Here is a 17,078-nt window from a genome sequence, read left to right as displayed (position 1 = left end):
TGTGGCAGCGCTCCTCCCCCAGGCCAGCCTCCTCTCTGCTCCTCGGCGGCCATCTTCTCCAGAACGCATGGTGAACGCTGCTGGAAGCGCTGGACGGAAGCATCGTGGTCTGGGTCCCCCCGCATACCTCTCCTCCGCTGTGGTCAGGTCTGTGTATGCAGCGCTGTGTCCTACCAGGCCCTGTGTCTGTGTAGTTGAGTGATCAGCGCTGTTAGTGCAGGAATTGTTATTTTTCTGCATTGTATGTGACTGTGCTAGCGCTGCTGCCTGTAATCTTTTCTTCTCTAAACTGTCAGCTTTATTACTGTCCCTGTTCTTTCTGCTAAAGCCCTTGCGGTGCGGTGCTGCAGGGTGGTCTCTCGCCTATTTAATACTTAATTGGTGAGAGAGGTCACATACGTGGTGCCATCATGTCTGAAAGTGATTTTCCCCTCCGGCTACAGTGTACCACGTGCAAAGTACCGTTAGCGGAGGGGGAGGGTAGCGCGGAGGGCCTTTGCCGGCAGTGTTTGTCCATGGCGCGGCCTATTACGGTTACAGCACCGGTACAGGAGCCGCCCTGGGCTTGTTTCGCTCAGGCGTTAACAGCTTTAGTGGGCCAGTTAGCTCCGCAGCCCGCGTTTACTCCGATGGGTTTTTCCCAGCAGTCTGTGGTGTCGTCACCCATGCAGGGGTTCCCACGACAATTGGTGGTACCCCACAGTCTCCCTATTTCCCCGCTCCCGGGTTCTCAGGAGCCAGCGTGGGTTAACTCCCTGACGAGTTCTGTACAGCACTTGTCGGATGTGTTGCAAGGGGAGTCTGTGATGCGGTCTCATAAAAGGCCGGTGGCGTCTCTGTCCGCTCCTTATGAGGATGACGAAGGGACGTCTGATGATGGGGAGATTCTAGATCCTTACGATCAGGAACCTCTCCATACTAAGGACGCTGATGCTAAGTCCAAAGTATATATTCCTGGACTTATTCGGGCGGTCCGCACAGCCTTGGTGATTGAGGACGAAGTTCCCCCAGCGGCTAAATCTAAGTATGCCTTTTTCAAAGATGTGAAGGGCGATGCCACAGTCTTTCCTCTTTCGGGTCAGTTGGTGGACCATTTAGAGGAGGCGTGGAAACAACCTGGCAAAAGATACCAGCCGCAGAGACGCCTGGCGGTGGCTTATCCGTTCGCGGATAATTATTTTGCGAAGTGGGAATCCCCTCCACAGGTGGATTCTCACGTGACCCGTCTTGTCCGTAGTGCCACATTGCCGATGCCATCCATGTCCTCCCTTAAGGATGCTACGGACCGCAAGGTAGAAATCTGCCTGAAGTCCGCTTATTCCCTTGCTGGGGGGGCAGCACGGCCGGCTATGGCCATTTGCTGGGTTGCCAGAGCGATGGAGCGCTGGGCGGATTCATTAGAGGCTTCTTTTGAATCCGACTGTCCGGCCGATCAGGCGGAGTTGATTGGCAATCTCCATGATTCGGCCACCTACATCAACGAGGCGGCTCTAGACATTAGTACTCTGGTGTCTAGAATTTCTTCAGCAGCGGTAGCTGCTCGTCGCACCTTGTGGCTGCGATCCTGGAAGGCGGACGCAGATTCCAAGAAAGGTCTGGAAGCGTTGCCGTTTACCGGAGAAGTTCTCTTCGGTCCGGATCTGGATAAGATTGTGGCCACGCTGGCGGCAGCCAAATCTGCCTGTCTCCCGTCGGCCGCTGCTCCTTCTGGTTCGGGACCATCGTCCTTTCGGTCATCTAGGGCCCAGGGCAGGCCCAAACCACAGTCGTTTCCTCGACAGGCTGGCCCTAAGAAATCGGTCAAGCCCCGGAAGCAGGCATGGAGTACCAGACGTCCGGCCCCCAAGCCAGATGGCAAGCCTGCGGCCTGACGGTCCGGGCCTCCCTTTGGGGGATCCCAGGGTGGGAGGCCGCCTGCTACAGTTCGCCCAGTGTTGGTCGACCACTACGACAGACACTTGGGTTCTGGAGGTGGTTTCCCACGGATACGCCCTCTCCTTCCGGCACAGACCCCCGGCTCGCTTCTTCACCACGGGTCTCCCATCAGACCGGAACAAGGCTACGGAGCTGCGGAAGGTATTGCACACTATGCTCCAGGCTGGAGTTATAGTGGCGGTTCCATTCTCCCAGAGGGGCCAGGGTTTCTATTCAAATCTATTTTTGGTACAGAAACCCAATGGGTCATATCGTCCGATTCTCAACCTCAAAGCACTCAACAAGTCTTTGCGGGTCCCGAAGTTTCGGATGGAGACCCTACGGTCCATCATTCTGGCGCTGGAACCTGGGGACTACTTGGTGTCATTGGACATACAGGACGCTTACCTGCATGTCCCTATTCTTTGGCGCCATCAACAGTTCCTCAGGTTTGCAATCAGCAGCGACCACTTCCAGTTTCGGGCGTTACCTTTTGGCCTGGCAACAGCACCACGTGTTTTCACCAAGGTGATGGCGGTCATGGCGGCTTCTCTGCGGCTGCAGGGAGTCCGCATGTTGCCGTATTTGGACGACCTGTTATTGGTGGCAGGATCTCCAGAGCTCCTGTTACGCCACTTGGACCTGACCATTGCACTGCTGCAACGGCACGGCTGGCTAATCAACTGGCAGAAGTCCACTCTAATCCCGTCTCGGAGGATTCTGCATCTTGGAGCCTTATTGGACTCGGGACAGCAAAGGATCTTCGTGACGGAGGACAAGATCTCTGCTTTACAGTCAAGGGTGCGCAGTTGTCTGCACAGCCGCCGGGTGTCCTTACACTCGGCGATGAGGTTACTGGGCTCCATGGTGTCGGTGTTCGACATGGTGGAATACGCCCAGTTTCACTCCAGACCTCTGCAGCACCTGATCCTGTCCAAGTGGAACGGGCTGACTCAGTCTCTGAAGTCCCAGACGATTGTGCTCACCCAGGAGGTTCGCCTGTCCCTTACGTGGTGGTTACAGACGACCCACCTCAACAAGGGACGTCCGTTCTGGGTTCCAAATTGGGTCCTGTTGACAACGGACGCCAGTCTTCGGGGCTGGGGAGCAGTTTCGGGTCCACACTTGTTCCAGGGCAGGTGGACGCCGACAGAAGCGGAGCTTCCAATAAATATCTTGGAACTCCGTGCGGTCTTCAATGCTCTCCAGCAGGCACAGCGGTTTCTCCAGGGTCGCCCGGTGCAGGTCCAGTCGGACAACGCTACCACCGTGGCCTACATAAACAGGCAAGGAGGAACTCGCAGTCGGGCGGCTCTCGTAGAGGTCTCTCGGATCCTGGTTTGGGCGGAGCGCAATCTTCCGGCCATATCAGCGGTCTTCATCCCGGGAGTGCTCAATTGGGAGGCGGACTTTCTAAGTCGCCAGGACGTTCATCCGGGGGAATGGTCCCTGCACCCGGACGTTTTTCAACTACTGGTGGACAGGTGGGGTCTTCCAGAAATCGACCTCATGGCGTCCCGGCACAACAACAAGTTGCCGGTGTACGGGTCTCGCACAAGAGACGAAGGGGCGTCTCTGGTGGATGCTCTGTCCGTCCGGTGGACGTTCCGGTTCGCATACCTGTTCCCTCCGGTCTCCCTTCTTCCACGGGTAATCCGGAAATTCAAACAGGAAGGAGGGACGCTCCTGTTGATAGCTCCCGCGTGGCCCAGACGGCACTGGTTCTCAGACCTTCAGGGTCTGTCCGTGGACATTCCTCTGCGGTTGCCGCTACGACCGGACCTTCTGTCTCAGGGTCCTTGCCTTCACCCGGACCTGACTCGGCTGTCTTTGACGGCGTGGCTGTTGAGACGGCCATGCTGAGGTCCCGGGGGTTTTCCAGCTCTGTGGTGCGTACCATGTTACGAGCTCGGAAACCGTCTTCCGCGAGGATATACCATCGCGTGTGGCATACGTTCTTCCAGTGGTGTCGACCGAGAGGTTATGCACCGCGGGAGTTTCGTCTGTCTCGGATTCTCGCCTTCCTGCAAGCGGGACTAGATCATGGGCTTCGCCTTGCTTCTTTGAAGGTACAGGTTTCGGCCCTATCTGTCTGGTTTCACCGTAGGATTGCTACAATCCCGGATGTGCGCACCTTTATGCAGGGTGTTCTCCGCATTCAGCCGCCCTTTGTTCCACCTGTGGCGCCTTGGGATTTGGCTGTGGTCCTGAGGGCTCTCCAAGGACCGCCGTTTGAACCACTGGGCTCAGTGGATCTTAAATGGCTAACAGCTAAGACTGTTTTCCTTCTGGCCATTGCTTCGGCCAGACGTGTTTCTGAGTTAGGGGCTCTTTCTTGTAGACCCCCTTTCTTGGTTTTTTATGGGAACAGGGCAGTGCTCCGCACTCGGCCCGAGTTTCTTCCCAAAGTTATTTCCCAGTTTCATATTAACGAGGAAATAGTTGTTCCGGCCTTTAACTCACCGGGTCTTTCCGTGGGTGAGGCCTCTTTGGATGTTGTGCGGGCCTTAAGGACTTATGTTGACCGCACTTCTTCGTTTAGGAAGTCGGACGCTTTGTTTGTCCTCTTTGGCTTCCGTAAAAAGGGTTGGCCTGCTTCAAAGCAAACTTTGGCAGCCTGGATCCGTATGGCTATTTCTGAAGCTTATCTTCATGAAGGCCTACCGGTCCCTCCTTCTCTGAAGGCTCATTCCACTAGGTCTGTGGGTCCTTCGTGGGCAGCTCGACGTGGTGCCTCGGCAGTTCAGATCTGCAAGGCTGCTACGTGGTCTTCTGTCCATACCTTCGTGAGGTATTACAGGTTTGACACCTTCGCCTCTCAGGATGCTTCCTTCGGGCGGCGGATTCTCCTTTCTGCACAGGAGCGTCCCCACCCTTAAAGGATACTGCTTTGGGACATCCCCAAGGTATCCTGTGGATACCCTATGGACCCTGAAGTAGAAAATATGAGATATGGTAAGAACTTACCCTTGTTATCTCTATTTCTACGAAGTCCATAGGGTTCCACAGGACTCCCGCCCTGTCGCACCTGTGCTGCAGATGGGCTTTGCTCTGGTCACCGGTTTTCCGTCTCCCTCTGGTGAGAATGTGATTCTTGTATGTGTCCAGATCTTTGTTCTCTCTCTTCCTTCTCCTCCTCCGGCCTATGGCTTGGTAACTAACTGAGGTGCCTTGGCCCGGGGGCGGGGTATAGGAGGGGGACCTAGTGCATCCTGGGAGGCTGAAAGCTTAACTCTTTGGTGCCCTGCGACTGACGTCACACCTATACCCCAAGGTATCCTGTGGAACCCTATGGACTTCGTAGAAATAGAGATAACAAGGGTAAGTTCTTACCATATCTCATATTATATATATATAGTTTCAAAGCAAAAATCGGCACTCAGAGACTTCCATAGGTACACAATGTTTTGGAGGCAATGTTTCAGGGTGCAACCCCCTTTATCAAGCCACAATAAACAATGAAATGGTTCATTGCTTATTGTGGCTCGATAAAGGGGGTTGCACCACGAAACGTTGCCTCCAAAACATTGTGTACCTATGGAAGTCTCTGAGTGCCTATTTTTGCTTTGAAATCTATGAATATTTGTGATTGAGCACCGGAGCAGTTGTTAGTAATTTTCCATTATTCTACGGAGTACCAACTAAAAATTGACTATATATATATATATATATATATATATATATATATAAACCCTTTACACAGGATCTACCTTGGGGTATGTAGTTGGAACGATCCATTGCACCAAACAGCTTTGAAGCTCCTGGCATGCACTGGTCCTCAGCCACAGGCATTCAGTTTTTTTATTTGTTGCGAGGCAAGATGCATCTGTTATACAGCGAACCTAGGCAGTCCCAGGATTTTTTTCTTTTATGATTTACCTTAGTTTTTGAACTTCTGAGTTAAGACGTACCAGGTGCCGTTAATGACGCATGTACTGTGACTCCTACCTCCACCGATGCCGAAACACGAGTACCGCTAAATACCCTGAGGTTTCGGCTTAGCTAGCGGCTTTTGCTGGGGTCCGGACTGCAGTCAGATCACGGAGATGACAGGTAAGCGATTGCTCACAGGGAATCGTACGTGGCAGTCCTGGCATCCAATGTAGGAGACGCCTCGGGTGCAGCTGCGGGTGAAGGCCTCATGTGACGTGTCCTCACTAAGGCGGCCGGGACCATATCGTCTGTCGCTGGGGATGGGCAGTAGACGCACTAGTTAGCGTCTACTACTGTGAGGCCGGCGTGCCTGTGCCGTCAAAATCGCAGCTTAGGGGAGAAAGATGGTTTTCTTCATTGATAAGGTCACATTGCATTTATACTGTATACCTTATACCATTAATACAGTTGTCATGTCTAAAGGTAAAGGTGAGAAGAATGAGCCACCAGTGCTAAGATCATGTATGTCCTATTTGGCAGGCCTGTCTGAGCAGGATGTTAACCAGGAATGATTGTGTAGTAACTGCTGTAAACAGCTACCTGTTCTATCCGGTACATCTGCACCAGCACTAGAGCCACCCTGGGTGGCCGCTTGGTCTCAGGTTTTGTCGCACTTAGTGGACAAATCCGCAGAAGCGCGGGCTCCTGCTGCAGTATTGCCTCATGCTTTGGTGTGTTCACAGCATTTGCATCCTTCTATATGTATATGCCCCCCATGAATTCCTGTTAGATTAATTCTACTGCTCACTCTAGTCAGAGTATACCACTGTCTATAGCTCCTCAACAGGCAGATAGACCAGTAAAGCAGGAGCATAAGAGAGGTTCCCATCAGTCGTTGTCCCATGAGGACTCTGCCTCCTCATCAGACTCTGATACTCAGAGTTCTGGGTCTTACTCAGTGGAAGAAGACCATCAGTCCCTTGTGGATGTCCCCTCTCAGGTGAGAGCGGTTAGATCTGTCCTCAGTACAGAGGAAGAGGAGGCTCCGGTCTTTAGGCATCAGAAGGTGGCTTAGGATTATTTCCCTCAGTCTGAGCAACTGATGAATCTTATGTCTGAGGCATGGGGTGCTCCTAGTAAGCATTTCCATGCTACAAGGAAAAAAAGCTCTTGATACCCATATACACTTGGTGAGTGTAACAAATGGGAAGTTCCCCCAACGATAGATGTTACAATATCGATCGGGAGTGCTACGTTACCCATTCTAGCAGCATCCTCTTTAAAAGAGGTTACAGATAGAAAACTTGACAACTATTTGAATCAATGTTTTCATTATCTGGAGCTATTACCAGACCAGCTATGGCTGTAGCTGGGTAGCTAAAGCTATGGAAGAATGGACAACATCTCTGGAAGGTCTGATGCTACCACAGAACAGCAGTGTTTTCTCTTTCAGATGTGAGAAGCAGCTGTGTATATGGGGGAAGCAGTCATTGACGCAGGTATCTTGGCTTCTAGGGTCTCGGCAACTTTGGGAGCAGCTCGAAGATCCCTTTGGCTAAAACTTGGAAGGCGGATGCAGGGTCCAAAAAGTCCCTTGAATCTTTTACCTTTTTTGGGGAAGGTACTGTTTGGACCAGAGCTGGTTTCTCTGGCAACACCGAAGTCTGCTGAATTGCCATCTACGACTACCCCTAAATTTAGGCAGTCGTCAACTCTGTCCTTTCGCCCATAGAGTAAGGCAAAAGATCAATCTTACTCTAGACAGTCATTCCCGCAAGACACGCCAGGCCAAGAAATTTTGGTCAAACAAATGTCCTAATTCCAAGCCAGATGGTAAGTTTGCTGTTTGATGGGGTGGGCCTCCCCATGGGGGTGGGGGTCTCAGGGTTGGCAGCCGACTTTTACAGTTCTCCCAGACCTGGCATCAGACAACTATGGATGCCTGGGTTCGAGAGCTGATCTCTCATGGTTACGACATCATGTTCCTAAGGCATCCCCCTCAGAGGTTTGTGGGTACAACCATTCCTTCAGACCCAGTCAGGGCTTCGGCCTACCGGGAGTCTATTGTGGCCCTCCTGAAATCACCAGTCATAGTCTCCGTTCCTGTGACGCAACAAGGAAGGGGTTATTATTTAAATTATACTGGCGATGGAGCCTGGAGATTTCATGTTCTCTCTGGACATACAGGATGCATGTCTGCATGTCCCGATTGCACGATCCCTCAAAGGATTTCTGAGATTGGCGGTAGATCACCAACATTGCCAATTTCAGGTTCTACCCTTCGGTCTAGACACAGCCCCTCGGGTATTTACCAAGATAATGGCAATCATGACGGCTCATCTCAGACGACAAGGAGTCGGGATACTGCCATATCTAGACAACCTCCTGATATTGGCACAATCTCAGGAGATGTTACAATGTCATCTACGGATGACCATTGTCTGCTTACAAAAGCATGGCTGGGTAATCAATTGGAAAAAGTCTTCTCTTTCTCCAGCTCAGCAGATGGTGCACTTGGGGTCGCTGCTGGACTCCCTGGGACAGAGGATTCTTCTACCAGAAGACAAGATTGTGGCACTACAATCTCATGTGCGCAGTCTACACCATGGTAGACACATTCGATATGGTGGCTTATGCCCAGCTCCACTGCAGCATTGGATTCTGGCTCATTGGGACGGTCAGTATCATCTGATAAAGTCTCAGATAATTCGCATCTCAACAGAGGTCCGGCTCTCCCTAGCTTGGTGACTGGAGATGACTCATTTAAACAAGGGTCATCCGGTGCATCCACACCATGGATGCAAGTCTGCGAGGATGGGGAGCGGTGACAGGTCATCACACCTTTCAGGGAAGGTGGACAGTCCAGGAAAGTCACCTGAAATTAAATATATTGGAGCTTCGTGATTCTTTGTAATCTTCTTTAGTTACTTTGAGTATATTTGAGGGTCACTATCACACACCACTACACGTATTTAGATCTATACCTACATTAACTGTGCTCTTATTATACTGTACATCCAGACGACATTGTGAAATGTATAAAATATCACTTTAAGCCTAATAACAGGCCATTCTTTCTCCCCATTTATATTTATATTTATATGTATATACTTTCATTTTTTGCTCGGACAAAGAGCTTTCTTATCATATTGGTTCGTTCATAGTTTTTTCTTTCTCCATTTTTTCACATATATTTTCTTTCATTTATTCCCCCTAATCTATTTTTATTTATTTCTATATATCTTTATTGATTCATACTGATGTTTATTCATACTGATGTTTATTTTTAATCTTTACCCTTGAGAATATGATATTATATCTTTATAATCTATACGATACTTGTTGTTTTCTGCTCACATGCTTGTATGTGTATATATATGTGCATATGAACAGGTGGATGTTAGCATGTGTGTGTGTGTGTATGTATATATATATACTATGTACGCACACATATATTATATATTTATACATTCTATGGGCTCTATTTACTACAATCCGCATTTGTAATGCAGATTGTAGTGTGATATTAACGACTGAATTCGCATTGCGAATTCAGGCAATATCACAGGGATTTACTACAAATCCCTTGCAGGGACAGAGCTTGCGATAAAGCCCTGTCCCTGCGAATCCCCTTCGGAGCCTTATCACGGTATTTTCGCAAAAAATACCGTGATTAAGGGCCTGCGCATGTGCCGGTCGCTGCTGCTACCCCCCTCCGGCGCTAAGCCCCGCCCCCCGGCGCTAAGCTAAGGTAAGTTGGAAGGGGCCAAAAAATGCACGATTTGAACGATAACTATATGAACTTGGATTTTTGGTAAAACAAAAAAGGAAGAAAAAATTCTTGTGATTAGACTCCTGCTGTCCAATCCCTTCCCTGCATCTCCAGGTCCCATGGTTTGTTAGATTTAGCCAAGTATTTTGGCACTGACTGGGTTAATCACACTGTCTACAATATTACCCTTACACTTCCCAGATACAAAGTTAATAAAGGAATTATCTGCACAGAGCAATGCCAGATGTCCTTCCTGTAACTAGAAATGGATAGGCAGGAAATATTTTTTGTTCATTTTAAACCCTTTTTTTTGCAATTTATGTTTATTGAAAGCCATCATAAAATTAGATAGAAATGTCATAACTGGTGCACAACAAGAAATGATGGATCACACACAAATAAACAGCACTTACAGAAAACAAAAACAAATAAGAAACACAAAAAACAAAAAGGGGAAGAAAAGAGAGAAGAGAAGAACCTCACTGCCAGGAAAAGGATATAAATCAACATGATGAAAGTAGGAGAGTAACCTATGGATTCATGACACAGTTCCCATGGGGAAGGTAACAACCTCTCTCTACTCACATACCGTCCCGTACAGAGCGATTTGTAATGGTCAGATTCCATCTAAAGGAGCCAAGGGTACCAGATCGCTGTGAAATCTTGATGCCCATTCGGTAAAGGTAGTATGATGTCATCCATAGACATATATTGGTCAAGCCGACCACCAAAATGTTGATCTTGGGGAAATGAAAAAGCCTACAAAATAAAAATCATTTGCTTAGCTGCTATCATAGTAAATGATAACTAGCATCACGTAAAAATTCAATGTACTGGTGTGTCCTGACCTCAGCAGAGGCGCTAACAGTGAATGCCCAAGTTTATGCCATGACTTTGGGGGAGTATTGGGAGCATCACTGCCTATATTGCAGCTACTGATCACTGGGCCTGATTCAGCTTGGATCCCAGTTGCTAATACGCACGCAATTGGCCGATTATTTGGCACCACACATGCGTACGCATCGCAGTGCGTGAAACGTCCGCTGCTATCGGAACTGCAATCATATTGGCAACGCAGACCCATCGCGGAGGGATTCATAGGAAGTGCCATTTGTGGGTGGTGATGAGGGGGGGGTCAGCCGGACACAGGCGTGTCAGTGCATTTGCACGCCGTTTCTGGGGCGTGCATAAATATTCCACTGCAAAGCCCTACGCAGCCTAAGGTCTCATAGCGTGCGATGAGGCTAGCAATTTCTGAGTAAGGTCAGGGCTTGTGCAACTGTGCGTAAGGCTGCGATGGTACTCCATGTTACCGATGGTTTCGCTATTCTGCTAAGTGGTGCTGACTTTGCACTGCGATCGCAGCGGTTTGGCTTGCTATCGCAGTTGAATTGTGTGTGTACGCAGTATTGCGTTCCGTAGTGAATCAGGCCCTCTGTTACATAAATAATGAGATGTGACCACTAATGAAAGGAGGAAGGTGCAAATACAAATATACTAAGATTTACATGCAAATCACCTATTTAAGCATTTGAAGTAATCGGCCAATGTGCATGTGGAATTGCACAGAATAAACCTCGTTCATGCCGCAGAGATCCCTGTGTGGTCACCAGGTTCTACAGTAAAATTGATTGCGTGGCCGCAACGTCTTCTCACCAGTGGCAAGGACACACCGTGACAGAGAGGCAAGTGGGAGTAATGACCCCTTTTAGGCAGACACAGAAGCAGGAGGCGAGGGTTCTTCAAAAACAGAGTATTGTTTTAACTGAAGAAATCAGACTGGAACATACTAGGATTTGTAACAATAAACAGTCTCTAAATCTCAGTCTTCCAATATATGGATAAACACAACTATGCCGAGTACAAGCAGAGCAGAGTAATATTAATGATGGGACATACAGGCCTTTATAATGTACTGATTTTCTTGTAACAGACCACAGTCCAGCAAAGCACAGTAATTCCAGTAATCAGTGACCTCAGCAGGCTTTTGGGGTGCACAGGTAAGCTGAGAACTAGGCAGTCTATGCAGCATGCGTTACGGTCAATGACGGGAAACACAGGTAGGATTTTCTAGTGTGCAGTTTTACTTGTAACAGGCCAAAGTTCAGGGTGCTCTCTGGCCAGCCATTGGTGTGAAGGGGTTTCTACTGGTCCTGGGAGCAGTCTCCTCCGCGGCTCCTGATCGTCATCCAGCGATGCCTCTATCCTTGCTGTGGTCCGCTCAGCCGGGGCTCCTCCTCTAACAGTGAGAGCAGCAGCAGCGTCCCGCGGAGGGTCCGTCTCTCCGCGATCCGCTACGGGCAGATAGGTTTCCCCTCTCACAAGCTAAAAGTCCTTAGCGGAAGTCCAACCAAAGCCTCCATAGGGTGAGAGGGCAATTTGCTTCTAGGTGGGCAGTCCACTAGTGTCTCTATTACTCCAGCGAGGGGTCCAGTCAATGTAATCCAGGGCAAACGCACTCTCTAATGCTGGCCATACACGCTACAATTATCGGGGCGATCCGCCTGATATCGGCGGATCGCCCCGATAATTGTAGCGTGTGTGCGGGCGACCGAGGGTTAAATATTGCTCGGTCGGGCATGCAGGATTGTCCAGCATGCCCGTCCGATGCGATATTTACCCGGTAAACTGTTGGCTGCATCGGGCAGTGTATGCCCAGCGCGGCCGACAGACAGACATTTCCTGTGTTCCTTCCTATGGAAGGAACAGGGAAATGTCTCCTCCCCCGGGGGCGGAGCGCGGATGTCGGCCTATACACTGTGAGATTTCTCTCACAGTGTATGCCGGCGACATCTGCGGCTGGCAGCCGGACAGATAAAATGTCTGTCAGTCTGACAGACATTTTATCTGGCTGTGTATGCCCAGCATAACTAGTGCATCCGATCAATCCAGTAATGCAACATCAACAACCCTTACTTAGCTCCGGGGAGCCCTATTTATCCTTTTTCTATACTTGAGCCCACCTTACTGGCTCCAAATCGAGCCCTCTTAGTGGACAGGGAGCCTCGGCAAAAGCCCGTCCAGAGAGTTTTCTGCCTGATCACTCAGGCCACCAATAGTTAAAGGTGAATTTTCCCGGGCACTGGGGTTGCTGGGCAGAGGGCAAATTCTTCCCCTGGGCCGCACATGCCCAGTAGAGACTATCAGGAGCAGGGTCAGCCAAAGTTTAATATAATCCGCTATATATCTGTAAGGCTACCTCATATTCCCCTAATTAAATCCATACATCCATAACAGAGAGGATAAAAGGGAGGAAGGAAATAAAATAAAAAACTAATGCCATGGGCACACGTGCCTAGCCCTGTCATCTCTGTGAACCCTTATCTTATCTACTGTATACATTTGGAGGGGCAAAAAAAAAGAAAAAGGGACCCAAACAAGAAAAACGGGAGATCCCCAATTTGGGGGTATCACACATGTAACAGGAGACTCTGCAGCAGGAGAGCAGTGACAGACAGAGGGAGAGGGGGGATTTTGGGAAGTGAGGGGCACGCCCTAAGTCCTTTGGAGCTGCAGGAAGCTGCTGAGATAGCTGGAGTGGATGGAGGAGAGTCTTCTCATCGAGGACCAAGGGGAGTGCCGAATCAGACTCCGCCCTCACCTCTGATTCAGCACCACTTGCGGCTGCAGCGTCAGCGACCCCAAGCCACTGCGGGGGGCTGCGGGGACTATTGCTACCCCGCTACCCCTTAGGTTCAGTATTGCTGGTTGGTCCCTGACCCCCTCCTCTCTTGTATTTATACTCACTGGAGACTGTAATCTTCTCAGCCTGAAGGCCCCTCAGAATTGGGGCTGTCATCTAACAGTCAAAAGCCGCCAATAAGAATGGAGCACTTGAAGCATCACCATTGGCAAATAGTGTAAACAATAAAAGGCCAAAAAATTACCCAGGGTACTTCTATGTGGTAGAAAATGAACAACCGCTGTGAAAATACATGTCTCCTAGAAACATTATGTAACCCTGGTATTATTAAAAAGGGGGTTATCTTCACAGTGATATGTAATTTATGTATATGTTCTGAGGTAAAATGTTAATGAATTCATGGCATATGTGAAATATACTGTATATATGTGTTACTTTTTTCCTCTGTGGTGAGGATGTGCCCCAGTGTGTGGGATGCATCTGCACTGGAGAAGAAGGGGCGGAGTGATATGGCTAAGAGTGATTTGGTTCCTGTCAGAAAAAGAGGGTCCGTCTAGAGAGTGGTAGATAAAGGCTTTCAGGAGTAGTGATGGAAAATCTAGTTCATTTTGGTGATTTAGGTCATTATGATCTAGTTCATTCAAAAGATCAGTTCATTTAGGTTATTACATCACCCTAACCTCCAACATGACCCCTTCCACCAGGTACAAAATGCTCTGCTCCTGGACTTCCTGTTTAATTAATGATTGCAGACACCTGTGTTGAACTAGTTAATAGATGAGAGAGGTGTTTCAGCACAGGTGTCTGCAGTCATCAATTAAGAAGGAAGTCCAGGAGCAGAGCAATTTTGGGGTCCAACTAGACCCCTTCTGGATGGAAGGGGTCACGTTGGAGGGTCTGCATCACTGGCTCTGATACGCCGCTGATAGAAGTGATTGGAAACAGAACTAGTCTATTACACATACAGTACAGCATTTCTCCTAGATGATTCTTGTTCAAAGGATCAGATATGTTTAATATGTCTGATCTTTTAATATTTTAAAAAAGCAATCACTTATACAGCAAAGTAGCAGTGACATGTTTAGATCTGCAATGTTAATTTTTTAGAAAGACCCAAATTAAGAATATTGTGACATGTCACTTTTTCTTGCTTTTAAAGCACAGTAATTGGGTAGAAAAAACAGTAATTGGAAAAAAAAAACATACCTTTACCCCATCTTCTTTTTTAATTGAACCCATTAATGTAATTGAATGCTCACCTGGGCTACATTAAAAATGGGGTGGATGGGACTACAGCTCCAGGCCTCCACATAAACATAGGCCCATCATCATTACAGCATTATGATACCCAGCTACCTCGCTGGCACACAGTTTGCTATAAATCATAAGTATTCTAATTGCATTTCTGTTTTCCTCTCAAAAATATTAAATGTTTCTATTTTTCAGTATTTAGTGAGATAAATGGGCCTGATAGTGTAGGGATTGTATATGCCAGCTTCTGTCATTTATCTAGCACTGTCTATAAAATGACAGAAGCTGATTGGTTGCTATGGGCAACTTTTCCCTTTGATATCTCTTGAAGGTATGATACATCTCCTCCTATGTCTTGTGGAATAAACAAAACTACAGTATATAGCATGCAGCACTCAGCAATGTGTCTTGAGCTGATGGGGATTGTATCATGTGACTTTCCACTCACTAGCCTAAACGAACTACTGACCCTATATGCCAGGAGAATAATGACTCATGAACTCTACAGAATCCTCACAAAGTCTGAGCATAGCAGTGCCACCTGTGGTAGTTTAGCAGTACTGACTCTAATGCTGGCCATACACCTGCATGACCAGCATCAGATCCAATTCACCATCCGACTCCCCGGAGCTCCCTGGCAGTCCCAGCAGCATATTTGTTTTTCTTAGCACAGGATCTGTCGTATGATCGATCCTGTGCTCACGCGCTCATTAGGGAAACAGTCATTGGAATGTCTTGAATTGCCGCACGATGGATCGCATGAACAAAATCTGCACACGATAGGATGGAACATATGGGCTGCACATCTGATCATAAGATCCGATTATAGGAGCTGCGGGAGCGCGCATCGGATCGTATCTTACTAAAATAATACATGATTTTCACAAGATCCATCATATGACTCGTCGAAAATCGGGCAATCGGCCCGAAATCGTGCAGGTGTATGGCCAGCATATGAGAGAGCTGATGGGGAATGTATCATGTGACTTACATGAGTCACTGACCTAACTGAACTAGTGAACTAAATGCCAGGAGAATGCCTCATGAATCATCATGACAATCAGTTCCATCACATGCACATAGCCCTCACAAAGTCACATAGCAGTGCCACCTGTGGTCGTGTAGCGGTACTGACTCCTGCCTAATGGAGCTGCTGTGCTCTCTCTGTCACTGTCTAACTCCTCCCACTTGTTTTAGCTCTTGATGAACTGATCTTTGCCAGAGCTGTGAACTAGTTCATTTTGAAGATCGGTTCATTCGTGAACTACCCATCACTAGTCAGGAGCAGCTGAGAGGGAGTCTGCTGATCCCTCCCTTCACTGCCTGCCCCCCTGTGTCCCAGGCAGCAGGTGAGCAGTGATATGCTGCTGGGCGCATGTGGGCACAGCCAGTGAAGGCGCTGTGAAAGCCAGTGAGCAGGGGTACTCACCCTCAGTGGCGTAGTTATAATGGGTTCAGTGTGTGCTGGGCACACGGGCCCCCGGGTCCAGGGGGGCCCTGCACCGCACACCCTGCACCCATATTAGTTTATACTTGCCCATACCTCCCAACATTTCAATGTTGGAAGGAGGGACAGGTAGCATGTCGAAGGCGCGGGTGACCGAAAGGGGCCGTGGCCTAAGTAAAAAGGGGTGGAGCCTATTGAAAACTGGCCAGAGCCTCGCGGCTCACCCCGCTTTCGTCACTTTGGGGGGGTGCCCAGCACTCTCCGAGATGCTGGGCAGCCCCCAGGCAGTCTATTCACATGAGAACAGATGCCGTGCGCATGCAGAAAAACTGGACTGTCCCACTGAATGCGGGACAGTTGGGAGGTATACTTACCTGTCCGTGGTCCCGCGTCGGGTGTCAGCGCTGCTCAGAACACCGGAAAATGGCCGCCGCAGCCATGTGCAGTAGACTCCGGGCACACTCTAGTGTTTGGACTTTACTAATGCTCCGGTGGCTGGCCAGTCGCATCAGTCGGCTGCCGGCCACCAGGGAGAGAGGAGGGGGCCCAGCACGGGGAGTGCACATGTGCCCACACCTCTCTTAAGACGCCCCTGCTCACCCTGATTTTTGAGAATGCAGCTGGTGCTGCTGGTGCAGGGCAAAGAGCTCTGTGGCGGCCAGTGTCCATGAGCATGGAGACTGTGTGGGAGGAGCGGAGGCTGGCCCGGAGACACAGCAGCAGTAATGGTGATGCCTTGCAGGGTCCTGCTGTACAGCATAGTGGAGGCTGACGTTGTGCACTCACAGGCAGCAGTCAGCTGTTTCTAAAGAGCTGGACCTCCCTCCATCAAAGAGAGCTGCCTGAGGGGCGTCTCATGTATGTGGGTAGCGACATTAGCGCTGAGCCCATAGTGAGTAGAATAGTTACACGACACTCACTTAGAAGCTCTCTAGTCTCACAGACATCAGACATAGTTACAGGAAATAATAGATGCAGCAGTGTTACTTAAGAGACCAGAAAAGCAACTCAACAGAGTAGAACTGACTCTGGAGCATAAAACCTACTACCTCCCATATACTGTACAGTAATATTTTGCCATAGGAAAAGTTTGGGGGAGCAGGTTATTCATATGTTCAGTGCCAGAGGATTGCAGAAACTGAATTAAGGCCTTCATACATCTGAGAAGGATTGACGAG

General features: G+C 49.1%; 1 protein-coding gene across 7 annotated transcripts in view; it reads left to right on the top strand.

Annotated features, from left to right (window-relative positions):
• LOC148474560 (von Willebrand factor A domain-containing protein 5A-like) overlaps positions 1-17,078 on the top strand; it is a 259,425-nt gene that overhangs the window by 8,691 nt on the left and 233,656 nt on the right. For 2 of the 7 annotated variants that reach the window (XM_088458413.1, XM_088458412.1), the window contains exon 1: positions 7,572-7,620. The exons of the other annotated variants lie outside the window; for them this stretch is intronic. The gene's annotated coding sequence lies outside the window, so the exon portion shown is untranslated. Of the gene's footprint in view, positions 1-7,571; positions 7,621-17,078 lie in introns of those variants that run through there. 7 annotated transcript variants of the gene reach the window in all.

This window comes from Taudactylus pleione, unplaced genomic scaffold, assembly GCF_031769625.1.
Source record: "Taudactylus pleione unplaced genomic scaffold, aTauple2 ptg000830l, whole genome shotgun sequence".
NCBI classification, from domain to species: Eukaryota; Metazoa; Chordata; class Amphibia; order Anura; family Myobatrachidae; genus Taudactylus; species Taudactylus pleione.
This window is presented reverse-complemented; position numbering and strand designations above follow the sequence as displayed.